We start from the raw sequence: 20,334 nt of genomic DNA, 5'->3' as shown, positions 1-20,334 counted from the left end.
GGAGATTACATTTACCTGTCACACTTTTTTGAATTTTGCTTGCAAAAAAGTGTGTGACCCACGACTCATTTTCCTCCCACTGCACAATTATGCACTATGTTGTGTCTGGAAAAATCACAACAAAGCCTCTGAAATAAATGACTGTTTTGTGGTTGTAACGTGACAAAAAGTGGTCTGAAAACTTTTGCAAGGCACCGAATATAAGTGGAGCCAGACAAGAATTTTTGTTAAAAAACAAATATAAGGAAAAGAAAATATATAAAAAAAATATATTCTTCTTCTCCTAGTTTTGACACCCCAAAAACACCTCAGTACAATCCAGTGTCCGAATGGAGCCTGACAATTACCTCTTGGCAGACTAGCCGAGGCATCCCCATTATTGTCCAACAATTTTCTCTCACACTGGGACAGTAATTGGCGGGAATACAGTTTGACAATGGCAGCTGGCTTCGGTCAGTAGTAGGAAGTCACACAGAAACCCTGAAACATGAGTCTGACCCCCTGTGTGACTAGCGTTACCTTTTCCAGAGCTCTGGCCTGAGTGGTATCATCGTCCTCATTACTGAGTCTGAGATGACAGCTGTACAACAGCCTGACATTTTAAGCCTAGGCCTGTCAGAACAACCGCTCGGGAGAGGCATGATTGGCCAAGGCTATTTATTACTGATGACAAGTTCAATGTGTCACGTTCCTCAAAGCAATCTTGCCTTCAAAGGATATATTTGTATCTGTGCAACAGTTTGGTATCATCAAGTGAAAGACTAAAGTTCAGCAGCGGCATAAATGGAGAGTTGTTACGGCAAACCTCAAGAAGGCAACATTAAAACGACTAGGATTGGGAACACGGAATATCAGGTTGTGAGAAACCTGGAAAAGAATAAAGCCATTAAAGAGGCTCTGGAAAAGTCAGAGTTTAGGAAATGACAATGAAGTAGTATCACAACATTTTATTCAAATTATAGAACAGAAACATTTCCTCAAAAACACATTCATGTACTTTTCCAGAAAAAAAAAAGAGAACAGGAAGTCAATCAAATTTAGGCTTTTAAACAAATTGCGTTCATATTGGATTCTGACAGAGTGATCGATCCTAAGCAGCTCCTGCAGTTTTCACAGCGTTTTCAGCATCCTTGATAGTTTAACATTTGTCTACAAGCGCATAAAAGTCTCATAAGCATCTATTTGCTGTGGGCGGGCTTCATCTGTTGTTAAAGAGTGCATGTTTATGTGCAACAAATTTGATTAAGTAGTTTGGAAAACCCATGGAAAATTTCTATGTACATTACTTTGTCTGATTTCAGATTTAGAAGAGTTTAAAAGTACCTCCAGGATATAAAGTATCTAAAGCTCAGGGACCGGTAACAGCCTTGTAGAGTACCACTGTAGATTATCAGTCATCAGAGTCAGCTTCTTTAACCAGGTTTGTGCACAAAAACAAGGAACTTGACTTTGAAGACATTCTAAATATCAATAGAAAAAAAGTGAAATAAAATCAAGTTAAAATAATATGTATATATATACACTGATTTTACTAAAGAGGAAAACATGGTTAGATAAGTGCAACGTACCGAGGCTGCCATCTGCGGCACCATCTTGGATGGAGGAATCCAGGACATGACAATCCTAAGAGTGAAAGAAAGCAGGAGGCGACAGGACTTCTTCTCTTGCTTTGCCTCTCATCCAAAAGGCTTATTCAGTTCTGAACATGGTTTTGGTCACATGTCCCAAGGTGTAAATTGTTGGGAAAAGTGCCTGGAGAGACAAGTCAGGGCTGCAGAGTGGGTGTTAGGAAGATGAAATCTGAGGCCACCTCCTCAGTTTAGGGTTGTTTTTTCATGTTTAACAAAGATGGCCCTCTTTTACTCCTCTCTCAAACCACCTCTCTTCCCTGTCCAAAATGTGTGCCGCTGATTTGTTTCTCCAATTTTGTGGTCTGAACATTACTCGCAGGACTAGGCCACTGAGCTTGCGTTTGGGTGTTTTATTCTTATGATGAGCCAGTGTCTGTGTGAAATGTTGTTGGGTTTAAAATACTCAATAATAATAATAATAATAATAATAATAATAATAATAATAACAACAATAATAATAATAATAGATTTTATATGTAATGCACTTTACATCTCTCAAAGTGCTACATTCGATAGAAAAACTACTAATAACGTAAGACCAAGGACATTAAAATGTGATTAAAATACACAGGTATGATGCTTGGAAGATATCCCTTTTAGTTTCTATGGATTTTCCATAGTCCTAGACAGCAATCCTGCACCAGCATAGCTAGCATTGAGCCAATGCATTGCAGGGTAATGTCACAAAACGGTTCATGGATGTAGGGATTTTTAAAATATTTTTTGAACAAAAAAAAAAGATAATTTTTGTTCAAAGAACGAAGAACACGCCACGTTTTCTACAGTATGTAATCAGTGTTGAATAAATCAGTCCAAGTTCAACTAGGATATATTTATTACTGTTTTTCTGCCTCTCTAATTCAGTGGTGACCCTAATGTTTGCTTTTTTGTGCTTTCATAAACTGAATAAAGTTTTTTTTTAAAGTTTTGAATAGATTAAAACATTTTACAGAATCCCTGCTTAGTTTAAAAGTCGAGGTTTGTTAAAAAAAAAAGAAAACAGTGAAAATAGACCTTAAGTTTAGTGCGGAAAGGAAAGTCAAACTCAAATGCTGGTTTCAGCCCCAGTGCTGACTGAGGGTTAGGCCATCAGGGTATTTCCACCTGTTCTTATCTTGTATGTAACCACTTCTTCTTCTTCTTCTTCTTCTTTGTTCTACTGGGTATCTAAATTGTTGCCAGGAACCAGTTTAAATGGGATGGTCTTTTTCTATGCAACCCTCCTCTGTACAGCCCCCCTATGTTTTATGTGAGTCCACTGAGCTGATCAGATGCTGTAAACAGAACTATCTGTACATTTACAGTAAAAAGCAGAAATAGCAAAACACAACATTTACTGCATGAGGAAGGTACGTTTCTCCCAAAGGAAAAGGTTTGCATTTGTAGGCTCAGATATTTTTTCACAGTACATTATTCTATTTTGGACTGGGTGGAACAATGTAACATTCAGCCTATATTTGCCATTTTTTCAATATTGGCCTATCTTTCCATCAGTTGAACGGGTTCCAACAAGCAGAACGCCTCCGAACGTTTCTGTGTTGGCAGAATTGTACTTTTTACGGGGCTGCGTGAGACACAGAACAGATCTGTCGAGGCAATTCATGAGTGCCTCCTGAAAATGTCCACATTCAACATTGTTTTCGCTTTCGATCTTATGTAACGCCACCTTACCTGGTGTTACAGGCAGTGTTGCGTCTCTGGTTTTGGAGGGATTCTGCTCTGTTTTCAGCAGATGCCAGACCTCCTGCAGCTTTCAGTGGGTTCTCTGAAAACAGCCGACTTCACTCCGCTCATCAGGAGAGGAAGCTGGGAGAGCTGACCTTTTGGCAGAGGGGCTCGGTGGGTTTTTAGGACTTTGTGTTGCTTGTGAAGTTTTTCCTGGGGTATGGAATCCTGGAAGTGACATGTTTGTGTGGCTCTAGTTGCCAGGAGAAAAAAGATATGTTTTGCTACTCTTTAGAAGCAAGACACTGTTTTCTCTCTGCTTTTGATGTGGCGTTTTAAACCTACCTTCTGTTTCTTTACAGATTGTGGCTTTTAATCCTAACTTAATTTATAAATAAAGGTTTTCCTATTTTCTGTGGATGTTCATTTTTATATTTCTGGGCAATTAATTATTATTGTGCCTTTCGTTCGCCAGACAACCCTACAAAAAAAAAAAGGGATAAATAGATTTATGGAGATTTAGTTTAACGTTCCCCTTTGGTTATTAAATGTTCAAATTGCATGCCATGAAGAGAGCCCTCCATGCAATTGTTGAAAACTGGACATTATCTCTCGCATCTTATTAAAGGGACTTTATACCCATAAGAATGGTAAATACACAATGTTTTGTGGTTGTCAAACACGCTCTTCCTTGAGACCAGGTCCATGCCTAGTGTGCACATTTGGGCGGAAATGTGGAAAACAGAGAGCAGAGGAGACCATGGAGAGATCGAAATGCTTTTGTGTGAATAAGATATCCAACATAAGGGTGTTTAGTTTTATTTAATAAAAAAGGACAAGGTATAAAGCTTTTCTACGGGAAATGTAACCATAAATAACTGGTTTGACATATAGAGAAATTGCACTTAGCATTCAAGGAAGGGCAGGGCGTACCTCCTATAAAATGGTAGGGGAAACACTAATTTGATCCCTGATAGTAAGGAAGCTGGCCAGTGTAAGCCAATTACTTTTTGTAAGGTATGTTCCAAGGAAACGTCTAAGCAAAACTACCTAGTATAGAAGTGAATGAAGCGATAAAGAAAGAAGAAACAGGAAAAAAAAAAAAACAAAAACACCAGACTTCTCAAGCATCAGCTATATTTTTCTTTTGCTTTTAGAAAACTGCAAGGTAAGGTGGTGTCAAGCCTCGTTCTTTAATCTTCCTGTTATCGTCTTATCAAAACCATTGAATTGTTATTCATTTGAAGCTGAAGGATGGAAATCATCAAGAATTTTCTTCACCTTCCTTCCTTTTAAGCTCTGTCAAATAACGTGTGCATCATCCTCTTTCCTGCCAGAGGGGTCAATACAAGAAAAACTCCCATCACTGAGGGCACTGAAAGAAGTGGACTTGCGTTGATAAGTGGACTCTGTGGGCCGCTTATTCACTTAATCATTTGGGGTGTGCGTGTTTGTGTGTGTCTCTGTGTGTGAACTGCTCTAAGGAGGTAGATATTTTAAATTGGTTCAATCAATATTCAACTACATCACCTCACACCTCCACTTCCCTGCCTTGACTCGAGAAAATATTTGCAGCAGATGGACTTGAAACAAAACAAATGCACATATTGGCCCTTTGGAGCTAATAAATTGTATTGCTTATGCACTAGAAATAGCTTCTTGACCTAAGGCAGACCAATATTCAGGAATAGGGCTTTGTGAAGCAGAGATATCGGGTTTGGATCTGTTCTTTTTGTGTGAATCCAACTTTAGCTGATGTGAAATCTTAGATGTAGCTCTTTGTTTTGCAGATTTATGGCACCATGAGGCTCACAGCGGCCAAAAGCCAGCACAAAACCCGGACTGATGGTTTATTTTTCGGCAGCAGAGAAATAAGTTCAGAAGAATGATCGGTTACAGATGATTTGCTGCAGAAATATATAGTAGTTATGAAGGATCTAGTGCAGGGGTCTGCAACCTTTACGATCCAAAGAGCCATTTTTTGCCCTCAGTCCACCTACATAAAACTCATTTAGAGCCGCAAATGTTCCGTGACCTTTTGAAAAAAGACAACTAATAGTTTTTGATAAATATCCGCTATAAGAAATGTGTCGACATTTTAAAAAAAAGAAACACTTTTTAAGTTTGATATCGTGTAGGTTTTAGAATAAAGAAAAACAAAACTTTTGCAAAAAGCAGATGGATACATTTTCTGCCATAGGATGTATAGATCTGTGAAAACGATGTGAAGAAAGGACATCATTTTCAACATAATGACAAGAAAAACAGATCTAAAGAAATAGTACCGGTACTTCTAGTGTCACTAGTACTTCTGTGAGAAATGGTAAATGATAAAAATACATAACTATAAATGAAACATAAATAGGCCTAGAAGAAAAAAAAACTAATAATATTTCTATATATGTACCTTCAACATTGTCTTGGATCTTTTTAAGGAGTAATCCACCTAGATTAAAATATTTGCTTTGAAATAGTGTTTCAAGCCGTTTAGCCTGCAACCTTCAGATCTCTCAGCCGAGCTCCAGCTGCCCTAAAGCGGCTGCCGGTACCAGGGGCAGAATGTTCCTTCTTCCCGCTGTTTTCAGTGACGGAGTTAATATTTAAGTCTTTATATGAGATCTTTTGCCTCAGCCATGGTGGGGGCGAGGAGAACACGTTGATATGTAGCTTAAAAGGTTTTTAACTGCAGTGATATTGTGTTTATTGGTTTTATTCCATGCTTATTACCAGGCTGTGAGCTGGTCTGTCAGGAGAGAGCGTGATGGGTTGACGTGCTCCAGCTTCTTTCAGTGGGCCAACTCTGTGAAATCACCCTGCTGCTCTGACTCTTTATACAGAGTGCAGGGAAAGGCAGACAGCCGCTGCCTTGTACCGCTAGAGGTGGATGGATAGACACTTCACAGACAAAACGAAACAATTTTCAATGTGAAATGAGAGAAAGCCTCGACAAATCCACAGATTTGATACGGCGCATATGGGTATAGTAGACTGAAGCGTCCATTTTACTTTTTTCCCCTTTCAAGCGTGGTTTATTGCATTTTAGTTTTATCCCCTCATAACGTCCTTAATATTAATGTCATCGCTCTTCAGTTTTTCAGGACTTCCTACATACTGTATACAGTGAACCCTCGTTTTTCGCTGGGGTTACGTTCCAAAAAGAACCCGTGATGGGCGAAATCCTTGAAGTAGTAACCTTTTATTTTTTTTTACAATTATTATACAATGAAATACTCCATAGTACATTGAAACCAAAGAACAAAACCTTTGCACAGGCATAACTACTGTACTGTAAAATAATAATTTTAATCATCAATACGAACTGAAGGCTTCAAATTACGAAGATCAGCACCGCCCCACCGCGACCCGAGTCATTGGATTAGAACGTGAGAAAATGAAATATGATTATGAAAAAAAATACAAAATACAGTAGGAAAAATAGTGGCCCGTGTGTATTTCACTGCTCTTCTGACTGAGCCGCTGCATCCATACTCCGCTCTGTAGTGTTTCTTCTTCTAAAGCCCGCGGTGCAGGTGTGTTTTTTTTGAGAGAAGAACATAGTTATCCGTAGTTGTTGTTGCTCTTTTTTTTCCTGGGCAAAAAGATTCTTATAAACCGACATGCCACCATAGATGCAAATCCGTGAAGCAGCGAGACCATGAAAGGTGAACCTCGATATAGCGAGGGTTCACTGTATGTCCTTTTGAAACTTTATTTCAGACAAAATAGGCTAACTCATTTGGAACTACTTCCTGTAGGAGCTTGCTTAGTTCACAGTGTTTTGGTGGTGTACGATGAACATTAATTCATTGATTTTAACCCAACTCAATTGAGTTTAGGATTAGTTCTTAAGGATAAACTGGCACTACACTAGGAAGGATGTGTGATGAAACCAGAACACATGAAACCAAATATTTTTGGGGCACAATTTCAAAAGATTGGCCAAAAAAAACCAACACTGGGGATCACCGAGAGAAAATCATGCCTACTATGAAACATGGCAGCGGCAGCATCATGGTCTGGGGTTTGCTTTGTGTCTGACAGAACCAGGGCCTTTGTCAAAGTGGATGAAATAAACAACAGACGGTTTTGACTTAAAACTTTCAGGCGTCTACAGGAAAACTGAGCATGACGAGCAATTTTCACTTGCCAGTATCACAGTGATTCAGAGGAAATTACGTTTTAGAATGGCTCAGCCACATTTCACAATAAAATCTGACAAAAAAAAAAAGTCTGTGGCATCGCTTGAAAAGCCCTGGGGACAAGAATCTACCTCCTGATGTGTCCTCACAGTGCTTGAACAAGGTAAAGTTGGAGAAAACAGCCAAGTCAATACAAAGCAAGCCGACTGAGTCTTGCTAAAGAAGGCATGGTGCCTAATTTAATCAAAAGCTGCTTCAACATCACAAAACCTCAAATTTTAACACAGGAGTGGGAAGCTTTGAGATCCAGTGAAGGCACGTTTAAAGGTAGCTTAAACAGTTCTAAAAAACATGTGTGGTCATTTTAGATAAAAAAAAGGAATCCACATCACTGCAACAAGTCTGGGTCACAAGCACAGACAATTAGACTATTTATTCTTTAATGTCCTGCCGGTGCAAACGGCTGATGTGTGTCTGTAACTGCAGCACACCCGACCGGCTGCTCATTTGTTCTGCTGTCACCCGCACAGGTGATGTGTATGTCTTTGTTTGGAGCCACACATTATGTCTCCTTGTCATGACCGCTTAGTTTGTTGTCAGTTATTGTTAATGAATTTTCCAGTGAGACATGGGTCACGCTCGCAACTAAACACCAAAGTGAATTTTAATGAAATGATTAATCCGCCGTGCAGCAGGACTCCTCAGTGGGCGGCTTAAAGCTAAAAAAGCAAAGAGACAGAAACAAACTGCTGCGGTGTAGAGTGACTCCCTCTCCAAACAGGGGAGTAAAAATAACACTAATAGCATTTCTAATGCGGTGCTTACCGACAAGCAGTTTCTGAAGAGCAGTTAGAAGAAAGCTGCTGTTGAAAGGCAGAAATAAAATAAAAAAATGGGTTTTGCCGATTGCTACAAGTTTTCCCACACATCATGAGGAAAAAGGTGCTGTGGAAAGATGAGACGAGATTCTGCTTTTTTTTTTTGGGCATAGATGCAAATCTACCTGTGGAGGATGCGCGTCACCCTGAACACAGCAAAGCTGGTCAGAGTTGATGGGAAGATGGGTGGAGCCAGATGTGGAGCAAACCTAATAGAGTCCGCAGACCACTTGAGACAGAAGAGGAGATTCGCCTTCCAGCAGGACAATAGCCAGAGCAACAGGTGATGTCTCAGGTCAGAGCATATTCAAGAGTTAGAATGGCCCAGTCACAGAATAGACCTAAATCCAACTGAGAACCCGCAGTCTCCATCCAATTTGACTGAGGTTGAGCTATTTTACACAGACTGATGGGCAAAAAAAAAAAAAAAAGATCTCTGTCACTATATCTACAAAGCTGGCAGATATATTCTCCCGAAAGACTTTCAGCTTCAATTGAGCAGAAAATAGTGCCGCACCGTCCAGTGGACTTGTTCAAGAAAAAAACCTGAAGGCTCATCTGTTCAGACAAGGGTTTAAATAACGGTGTCTCTTATCGGATTTTATCTGATTGTAAGTTTTTCTAATGATTTCATTTAAAATAAAACGTTGTTGATTTTACATCATATGATTAGGTTGTAATATGATGTATTAGACTTAGACTTAGACAAACTTTATTGTCATTTTGTATGTACAGAGTGCACACAAAACAAAATTTTGTTGCATACAGCTTACGACAATGTCATGAGATTGCAACTGAAATAAAATTACATTACAATATAGAGTGCAGCAGTGATAAGAATGTACAGTGCAGGAGAAAAACTGTTTTTAAAAAGGTGTGCAGAAAATTATTCCACAATGTTTATAGTGCAAAGATAATGATGCAAAAAAGGCATTAATTTGAAAAGTTCAATGTTGGGAGTGCAACATAAAAAAGGCTGCAAAATGTAGTAAATGTTCAGTTGTGTACTTTTGAGTTTAAAGGGATACTAAAAGTTCAGCAACATTGGCAGTGCAGAATAATGATGCTAAATAGCCATAAAGTTCAGTTCTGTGCATGTGTGATGCACGGTACAGTTTAGAGTTCAACAGTCTGATGTCAACGGGGAAAAAGCTGTTGCAGAACCTGTTGGACCTGCAGCGGACGCTAATATTCTATTATTCATTCTGTTATTTATTTAGCTGTGAACCTGCTGGTGATTTTTAGCTTGAAAAATGCTTGTTACATTAAATTTACTTGCGTTCAGATTTTCATTTGCAATACAGTTTAAAAAACACAAGTGTCATTTCACCTCAAACGTATGTGTTACTCTGTGCTCGTCCATCACGTGAAAGTTTGTGACTAAATGCAAAAAAGTTAGAGGAGCGTGAGTACTTCAGTTCACTGATGATCAGCAGCGCTTGTCTGGAACAGACTGTGCCGTGTTGGTCGCCATTCATCACAGAGATGCATTTGGACGTGGTGAGCCATATTCACTAATGGTCAGCACCTGCGCAAACTGTCCTGGTGGGTTGAAAAACTACCGTCTGGAAGCTCTGAAGAGGCTGGTAGAAAAAAATAGCCCCAGGAAGATGCTGATGTGGCTCCTTTTGAGGCTAGCCTTGTTGCTGAAGGTAAAAAAATAAATAAAAATGCTCTCATCCCGGCACTCTATGCTGGAATTTCAGGTAAAGACCTTGTCAGAATTGCTTAGGTTATTACTCAAGAAAAACCAAGACGTCCTGTTAAAATAATGGTTACTACAATGGTAACAAGAGCTCATAATAATAATAAAGTTAGAATGATTGCTTGTGTAAAACCGAAATCTTTTTCAAAGCTCTAAGTACATCATGATGATATTTGTTTCTACAAAGGAAGGAAATGAAAGAGAAGAGAAGATGCATACTAAATCTCTAAAGTTAGCTCCTATTCCCTAATTGCCTGACCCAACTTCCTGCCCTTAACCCTGGACTTTAAATGTCTTCTTGACTTAATTTGCAGTCACAAGGGGTAGAGGTTGAGATATTCACCTACAAAGTGGGACTACCTTCTGACAAAGCTGAAACTGTTGTCAGTTCCTTGTGTGTGAGCAGACAGAAAGAACTTAATTTATTCAAAACCGGACTACAGTTGGGTCCAAAAATGTTCATAGGCAAAGTGTCATGCGGGATTTGTAAAACACACCGGCTAATGCACGAGTGTGAAGAAGGCTGAAGAGATGGCGGAGTTCTCCTCTGGCCTCAAAGTATGTTTAAAAAGATTGAGTGTTTAAAAACAGTCAATATATGTTAAAGTATATATAAGTCAATATGTGCTCTCTGGAACTGGTCAAGTGTCGCCCTGATATGAAGAGTTTGGTGCTGTTAAATTTGAAAGTGGGAAAAAAAAAAGTTGTTATTTACATACCACAGCCCCAATTAATTTATGGTTTTGGTGAAATTACATAGCAGTTCTCCAAGATTTTAAAGGAACAATAAGTGATATTTCACCACTAGGTGGTGCTTGAGCACTGTCTGTAGACCAATACAAGGTGTACAGCAAACCACTCTCTCTACCTTCACTCCAGCTGCCACACGGCCCCTCCTTTACCTTGTCACCAATCGCCTCCGATGCGCACATTTGTAAATGATAAAAACACAGCAAAATAGCATCGCCTTTTGGAGGAACATGTCTAGTGAAGAAGTAACTCATAACTTGCTAGTGCTGTTAGTGAGAGAACATTTTGATCTGCTGGGGCTACTCTCCGTCATGTTGCTCCAACACTGCACTGCTCTGATGGTGGTATTTTAGGGCAAGGAGGGGCTAATCCCTGAGTGGCAGCTGTTCACATGCACGTACACACGGCTGGCTCGGCTATGTAAACAAGAGACTGAAGAACAACACGGAGAGATAGTATGTGATTTCATACCATAGTCCATCTGAAATATCACCTTTAGTTCTTCACATCACTATTTTTAAGATCTTTCTATCTTATTATTATCTTATTGCTTCTTTAAAGTAAAGGCATCTGAACAGAGGTCTGGTTCAGGCTTACAATCATGAATCTTGTATGGGATGTGGTCGTCCAACTTCATCAAATCTTGACATTTACGTGGAAATTATTAAACACTGATTTCTTGACCATGCTCAGAGGCAATATCGCTGTGCTGCCTTTTGCTATACTGTAACTTGTTAAAAAGAAAGTACACCCTCTTTCAATTTAACCTATGTGGTATATCAGTATATGAGCTTATTGCCTGAAACTTGTTCTTGTTGGCTTTCTACAACGGAACTCAAGGAGGGTTTTTCAATGTTTTTTTTCACTCTGGAACATAGTTTAGGTATTTTAAAGGAGCTAAAAGTAATGCTGACACTTTATGGCTCAAATCGGTACAATAGCTTGTCAATCACATCAATCTAATATGCTGTTTTTAAACAGTGTGTTACTGTTGTGAATTTCTACTTACATAGGTATATGATGTTGTATTCTGTTCTATTTCTGGTCCGCTTCTCTTACTCGCTTCCATGTTGGCAGGCTGCTGCTCTTTTGCCAATGTAAAATACCAAATACTGTGCTCTGTTTTGGGAATCCTGAGACATCTCATAAGATTCCCAGAGGAACCAGGAAGTAAACACGGGCTACACTCTGAACCAAAGTAGTTCTGGACCGTACGTCTAGGTTTGATAGGCGAAAAACTTGACATTGTTGATGGAGAGGACCGATCGTTTATAGGGAATTTTACTTCCATCCCAGGGGACAAATGATAATGATTTAGGTTGATTTTACAGTAAATATCTAACTTATAGCTTGTTTAAAATGTGGCTCATGAGTCAAACTAATTTGACCAAATATATTTTTGTGTTCAGATAACATTGCTTCCATGTGGCTTGAATCTAAATTATTTGCTTTTTATTTCATTCTGAAATTATTAAGAAAAATTCATGAGCAGGAGATTATCAAAGCCAAAAATCTTCAAAGTCTGCTGAACGTCCACATAATATTTTAGATTAACAGACTTTAACACTGCCGTTAAGAGTAAATCATTTTGAATGAATACAGATTTAACAGAGTGGACATGAGATCATTTCTCATGTCTTTGTTGCTTTTGCACTTCTTATTTTTCATGTTTTTCAGTTGTCCACAGTTTGCTGTTGTAAAATGATGCTTTACTACATTTTTAACTGCAACAGTAAAATAATAAAAATCCATAGGTTCTTACTAGATCTCTCCCTGCCAGATGATGATGAGAGGCGCAGCCGCCCACAGCTGCTTTGAATGCGCCCAGTAGGAGAGACAGGACAGAGGGGAGCTGTTGTTCATTTGCTGAAAGAAGTCTAGTCTTGCTTCAGTAGTGACTAACTGCACATGAAATGGTGCTTTGCGGCGTTTTTTTTTTCTTTTGTCTACAACAATAATAACCTCCGAAGGTTCTTTCTGCTTCTCTCCCTGTCAGCCGCTACTGAGGCGCTCCCACAGCTCCACTGAGCGTGCCAGGTAGGAGAGGACAGAGTGGAGCTGTCTCCCTGATGGGAGAAACAGCTGGAACAGAAAATGAAATAAGGTTCAAACTACAATACAGATCAGGTCCAAAAAGTATAGAAACGTACTGCGCTCCTGAAGGAACAATGAAGGGAAATCAAAATAAGAAACTTTCTGGTGCCCACCAGCTATTTTCAAGTGGCAAAAGTATCTGACGCGCACCAGAAAGTTACATTTTATTATTTTCCTAATTGTGCATAAAAAAGGTAACTGCCTAAGTGTTTAGCCCCTCCCCCCCGGGCACTTTAATGCGTAGTGCACGTGGCCGGAGATCCAGCACTGCTTTCCATCCTCTTTGCTTCCCTTCTTTGCTTCACTGACAGCTGTTTCTTATTCAGTTGATCTGACTCATCTGGTCCTTGTCTCCCTCTTCTGTATTTATTCTCCTTGTTGTCTGTCTTTTTTTCAGATTCATCTGTATCTTCCCTCTTCAGTTTTCCCTTCCGTATCACCCAGTTATGAAAGTCCGTTTTTTGATTCATTGACCAAATAATGCCACAACTTGATCTAGCCTGCCTCCTCTTCGGATGGATCTGCAACAACAACAAATCCTTACAACCAGAAGGGTAAGGGTTGTAATGAGGCACAGTCAAAAACTAGGGTAGGAGATTGGTTTCATCCTAAAATAGTATGGTGACACCCTCATTTTTGGTGGAAAAGTATAAAACATAAAGCTGTTCCTATTTGTTCAGTAAGTGGCAAACTGGGATTCAGTGATGGTGTATTATTTCAGATTTCACTGTTCACCTGAAGCTCTATGTATATTTAATAACCAGTAAGGACATTTTATTTTTATTTCAGTATTACACAAACAATTTGCATGTTTTTTTAGTTTTCCGAATAACAATAGACATTGTGGATTTTTTCTTAAAATCCAGATGGCATTGTAAGGTTTTGAATTTTGTTGAATGTTTACCATTTAGTTTCAAACCATTAAGACCGTTTCACTGTTACAGAGGTAACAGGGCGATCATAGTGACCCAGAACCTTCCTCAGAGGGCATTACAGGAAGCCTCACCCATATTTAACATGCATTTAAAGAAGGCTTCTCAAGTAGCAGGAAGAGACACTTTTTAGGGGGGTGGTGGTGGGTGGGGGGGGGGTGAATGTTTGGACTACTTTGTCAGTTGCATCATTAATGCTATTAATAGTTTCCTAAAAAGAAAACTTAATGTAACTGAAGTTTGTCTTTAATAGTAATGGTTTGATATGGTTTAATTATTATTTTTGCCATATGATGTTTAGAACTACTTAAACGTAACGTACCATCTTTCCAGAAAGAGAACAAGCTGCTGTGTCCGCAGGCAGTGACCATTTTTGTTTCATCCTTTGTTTTGACTGCAGGTTCAAGTTGGGCTAAAAGCCATTATAAATGGCTTTTAGCCATTGCTGCTATCATATTGTTAAAAAGTGGTGGCAATGTTAAAACATTCTAGTTGTTAGACACCACTGGGATATATAATATATATGAGCCCATATATATGTCGTACGTTTGAAAAGGGATTCTGGGTAATCTTCAAAATGACCGTTTCAATGCATTGAAACAGAAAATGATAAAAGTAATTTTTTTTACCCATTTTGATGGGATGGGGGGGGGGGGGGCTTCTTCAAAGGGGGGCACAACAGAAAACAATTGAAATCCACTGCTTTAAACCACTGCTTTAAAGCGAGGAAAGAAAGGAGGTCTTCTTAACAAATTGTTTGGAAATATTATGATCACACTGGGTGGGGAAAACATCCTGTCTGTGGTCAGGATTGAACTGGGTTGTTTTTGCAACGAGGAACAAAAACGGCATTGTGCCACGGTGATCAATAATCGACAGCAGCTTTAATGTCACGGCTGTTTGTCACCCGCCCCCCTGTTGGATACAGTTGGTCTATTTAATATTCATTTGTATTATAAATATCCAATGTCAAGAATCCCTGCGCTGTATAACACGGCCAAACAAGTGAAGGTGCAGCTGGATCACACAGCATGTAATAGGAAGCACTTCAAAGGTCAGTGGTATTTCAGCTCTCTCTATCCCTCTCTGTGCTATACGTTGTTTCCAGTCTGCTGTTGTTACCACAGCTGGTCTTTATATTCCTGAGTGGGTAACATTTGGCAAAGCCTGCGCAGTTTCAGCTGAAGAACAGTCACATAAAGGCCTGAGCATCACGCCATGTACAGTACTTATGTTGTATTTCTATTAAAAAAATGTCTTGCAATTATAAATAATGATATCGAGTAAGCGTGAAAATTAAACAGACATGTTTGATCTTGTTAATTTTTGTCCCGTCATCACACCTGATTCTGCTGCTAAACATCTCCCCTATCCCTGTTTGTTGCTGCCACGCTGTCAGAACGTGGCGACGTAGCCTGCCTCACCACTTTAGGCTTTACCTGGAAAACACTCAGAGAATTTACCATTCACATTTTTTTTTAAAGGGATCAATTTAAATGCTCCCTACAGGGCTTTTGTTAACAAAATTCTCAATTTTACAAAATCCTGTTCTATGCAAGGGAGGAAATTAAAGTTACACGTCCAATGAAGCATAAAATGAGCTCACACAAAGATGCTTAAACCACATGTACGTTTGGAAGCTTCAAACCAAGTTTTTAGGCTGTTTCGCAAGGATGATCTGAAAAGGGGCTAAAACAACAGTACCTGGACATAATGATCCTAGCATCACAGCCAGGCTCCCGGTTTACATTTAGACCGCCTCAGTCGACTTAGCCCAACAGATTTTAACATCGAAATATTCTTGTCTTGACAAACTTGTAAAACGTTTCTTACGTCTAATTGTTTATTTTTTGGTTTCCCACTCTATGGTGGAAGCATTTCTGAAGACCAGGAATATTTCAAAAACATCAAAATTTGTCTTTTGTGTGGGGGAAAAAGTGCGAGTAGGCTGACCAGCAATATGTAGCAACAGGTAGGGGAGGGACAGAACTGCTTTACATTTAATTCATGCTGTTTTAGTCACTCGGACCCTCGAGGCGCTTTAGACTATGGTGCCATTCACTCATACTTATACATTGACAGGAGGAGGTATTATAGCTAGAGATGGAGATCAGTACTCTTTCCACTGGGTCACAGCTGTCTCCTATGTATACAGTCAAATTAAATAAATAAATAAAATAAAAACCTTTGGGCAATTTCTCCTGCATGTGATTTGACTTTAAATAACAGAAACAGTATGATGGAAAATGGTAACCGTTTTGAAACCTCAATTTTTAAAACCTTGGCTTGTCAGTTGCTTTGAGTAGCAAAAGCTGATTAAAAGTGTTGATGGAAAAGCCCGGTTATCATTTCCTTTTTGTTTAACAAAGCCATTTGCATTGTAGACCTGCTGAATTATTCATCGATGAAATGCAAACAAGCCCGTCGCCTGACAGTGTTCTTCTTTAGCATTAGGCCAACACTCCTCTTTTTCTCCATTGTTGCGACCTACATGGGTCCTTGGGTTAGCATTTCCACAGAGCTATGTTTAACGCTACAGTGTACGTGGAAAGCATCTAAATCCATTTTCCAGCATTGCCTTGTTTACACTCTTTTATGTGTGGATGCAGCCCAAACAGCAATCAATCCGCTGAGCTACGTTTTTTCTTTGATTTACAATGAGGTCCACTGGGCGAAGAACCGGCCTGATTGCACAGTTGATTGAGTGACCATAAAAAGGGAAACCTAAATTGAAATTTTTGGGACACATTAATAACAATAACGAGGAGGAGGAATAATTCAACAAAAGCTTTTAAAGCTTGATGTCTGTTTCAGCCTGAGGGTAATGTTTACTGGCCCAAAGCGCAGATTATCTGCCCTCGGACATGTTTTTGATGTGTAGGAGGCACTTGCGAGGAACACTCTGGCCATTTGTCGTTTCACAGGAAAGTCTCATTATGGTAATAACGCTCTCACAGACAAGGGAAAACCTTCATTTTCGGAGTCTAATAAACATGTTTGCATAGACTCAATACTGGCCGAGAGGCAGGCAGTGAAAGGCATGAGTTGAGTGAAAAATCTAAACGCTATTGGTTTAAGATCTATCTTAATGATGGTCTCTGCAAGAGCATACATCATCTTGTAGAATATAAGCCTGGCTGATCCTCAATTCAGCAGAGTAAATATGAATAATGAGACAGTCAGACATGCTAGACAGCCTCACTTTTTAATAAAATATGCTCTGGTGTGACCAGCAAGCTTGCAAGCAATGTGGTTGCAGCAATTTGCCGTTCAAAAATACAATAAGTGTTACATTGTTTGACAAATTTATTTATCTATTTGAAAGTAGACCAGTTTTATATGTAATCTATGGTGTTGTAAAGTCAGACTTTTGCACAAACCTCCTCCCTGTCATGCCATTGTGTATCTGCCTTGCATCTTAATGACATGACAATATGCTCCAGTCGCGTCTTTCTTTGCAACTGATACCGTAGATCACAGAATTTGATTCCCTGCTAAACCAGACTGCTACAGATTTTTTAGAAAGGTCGGAAAATTGTGTGGCATCAGCATTAGGACCTGGACACCATATATTCTGTATAACACCAACTGGGTAGCAATAACCCGATAAGTAATGCTCGTCAGAGCTGCTTGGTGTGCTTTAAAAGGACCACAGTGGGTTTCCTTGGGTAGACCACTTAGTGTAGGCAGGCAAGAAAACTCATCCAAATTAACACGGTGGCAGAGCAAATAGATTCTTATAATTAGATTATGATAGAGGTGAATCAAAGGAGGGAAATGGTGTATGTCTTTCAGACACATTTGTGATCTTATACCCTTTTAATCCTTGCAACATCTTGCTTTAGGTCTCCACAGCAGAAAGTCATAGGCTTTCCCGCTTTGCTGTCTTTTTCTGTAGTGCTGAATTCATCTCATGTACACAGAGCAACAGGCTCAATAGGGTGCTGTTTTGCTTGCATCACAGACTGGGCTGCTTCTTGTGATAGTGCCTTAAACGTGCAGCTGTTATAACTTCATGATATTGTCCAGGAGGTTTGGTTCTCTTTTAGTGGTGCAGTGTTGAAATGAAAAAAGCCAAACAAAGTTTTTTTTAAATGTATTTATTTATTTTCATTTCTTTACATTTCCCGCCCATTCAAATGGAGTCCCTTGGATTGTGCTGATGTGATCTCATGCGGCACTATGCACAAGCTTTGTCTGGACTGATGAAGATTTACTCATGTTAGCAGAATTTTTGGAGTTGTACCTATTTTTGATTAATTCACACAGTCCATGAACCTGGTTATAAAGAGTACTTTAGATTCAGCCCACGGTGGTGAGGAGATTATAAAGTATAAAAACAGGAATAAACGAAATGACAGGAAACAGTAATTTACTCAGTCCTTACAAGGTAGCAAACCGTAAAATTTAAACCCTTTTTTCCTCAATACATACACTATAATAGAGGAGCTTAATGCACATATACATATATAAGCCACCTTGGTCTTTCTCTGCAAATAGTTGTATCATTCTGACTTATTCTTCTACATTCTGTTATTCTTACACAACTTGCAATTGTTGTGTATATTCCATATAATATATTTTTACATTCACTTCTGTCTGCTGAATCTATGTGTCTATGTGTAGCACCTTAAGCAAATTCCTAATACGTGTAAAATACTACTTAGGCAATAAAGCTAATTCTGTTTCCGATAAACGATACACATAATTTTATTTCACAAAATATGACACAACTACTTACATTCAGACCAATGCATAACACATGTTTAGCTTTAGTTTTTCCACTGATTTTGCCTTTTTCAGGACTATTCTGTTGTTTCAAAAAGGTTCCATTGTATACCCATTCACACAAAAAGGGGAAAAAAAATATGCTGTAATTACTGTGGCAGAACTGTATTCAATTAAATTTTTGTTTATATATCGTCAATTCACAGCACGTTATCTCAAGGCATTTTACAAAGTCAATTCAGTCAAATCATATACTGAACTGTAAGTTTCACTATAACGCTGCCATTAAACTACAACAAAAGCAGGGAAGAAAACATGGTGCACGCGCATAAGGCGGATGGATTGGCTGATGATTATGGGTATGACACATTTTTCAAAAAGTTAAATAGTTTCATATTTTTTAACGTTCTGGATCTCTGGATCTCCCATCAGGAAAATGCTTTTTGTGTCTGCGGTCCACCATCCTGCATTGATTGAGTCCCGTTCAGTATTGGTGTGGCCTAATGCATTGATTTATTTGCGATTACATGTCTTTACCTTAGTGTTGCACATTTCATTCATGCTTAATTGTTTGTGCTGCTGAGGCAAGCATTTAGCAGGCCAGTTTTGTTTATTGTTTGCTCTCATTTGTCTCCCTTATCTCTGCTACAGGGTGCGTTTCTGCCACAAAAGAAATGAAGTAAGATTCTGCTATCTCAATTTTAGCTTGATAAAGTCAGCTGCATTTTCACATTTTCATGATAAAGCTCTTTCTTTGCTGTGCAAAATACAAGCCTTATCTCGATATGGACATAAACCACAGCCAGATTCAATGTTTGCTTGTAAGCTTTCAAAAGATAACGTTTACAAAAGAAAGCATTTTTGGTGACATATGCCTTTGCTTATTGATGTTCAAGTCTTAGAAGAACAGAAAAACCTCATTTCAAATTTAAATCTAACAACCTGAATGGCTTATTAGTGCTTCACAAAGCCTATACATGAAAACATTTACATATTCAAAAGCTACACAGCTTGAACTTGTCAATCAAAGGAAGATGCAAAGTCTCTGGTGATGACTGGAGTCAATTTTGCCACCACAAACAGCTGAGTAAACAACAGGCTTTGGGCCAATATACCAAAACTATTCACTATTCATAAGTGAAGAAGGCTATCCAGGACTTGGTTGCATTGTAATGTGGATTCAACCCAATTGAGCCTTTCTATGTTTTTTCCCATTACAACCACAAAATGTGATGTACCCTATGCTACCGTGACAAGACAGATGAAGTAGTACATAACTGTAAAGTGAAAGGGGAAATCATGCAAAGCTTTATTTACAAATAAAAATCTATAAAGTGTAGTGTGCATTTGTATTCAGTTACTCTGGAACCTCAAAGTTCAACCAACAACCTTGAAAAAGTCACCTTAGTAAACAGAGTCTACCCGCATTGTTTAGAAAAGGGGTCAAGGGGGCCTGTATTAACTCTAGAGGAGCTGCAGAGCTCCACGACTCAGGAGAGAGAATGTGTTGAATAGACAACTATCTTAGTCAGTCAGGCCCTCTAGAAATATGGCTTTTAGAAGATTGGAAAGGAGGATGGAGGCAAAAAAAGGCACGAGAAGTCCCCTTTGCAGCTTGCTAAGCACACAAACATCTAAAACAGTCATAACAAAGCTGCAACACCGGATGGCGGCATCTTTGTTATTTGTGAGAGTGAGGCGCATGTGGGGTACAGAGGGAGGCGAAGCCATAACACCATTGTTTTTAAAAATGCTGCTGTTCGCATAATCCTTTATGGTCTTCCAAAGCACTGCATCCATGTGGACGCACAG

Source organism: Fundulus heteroclitus, chromosome 13 (assembly GCF_011125445.2).
Source record: "Fundulus heteroclitus isolate FHET01 chromosome 13, MU-UCD_Fhet_4.1, whole genome shotgun sequence".
NCBI lineage: Eukaryota > Metazoa > Chordata > Actinopteri > Cyprinodontiformes > Fundulidae > Fundulus > Fundulus heteroclitus.
This window is presented reverse-complemented; position numbering follows the sequence as displayed.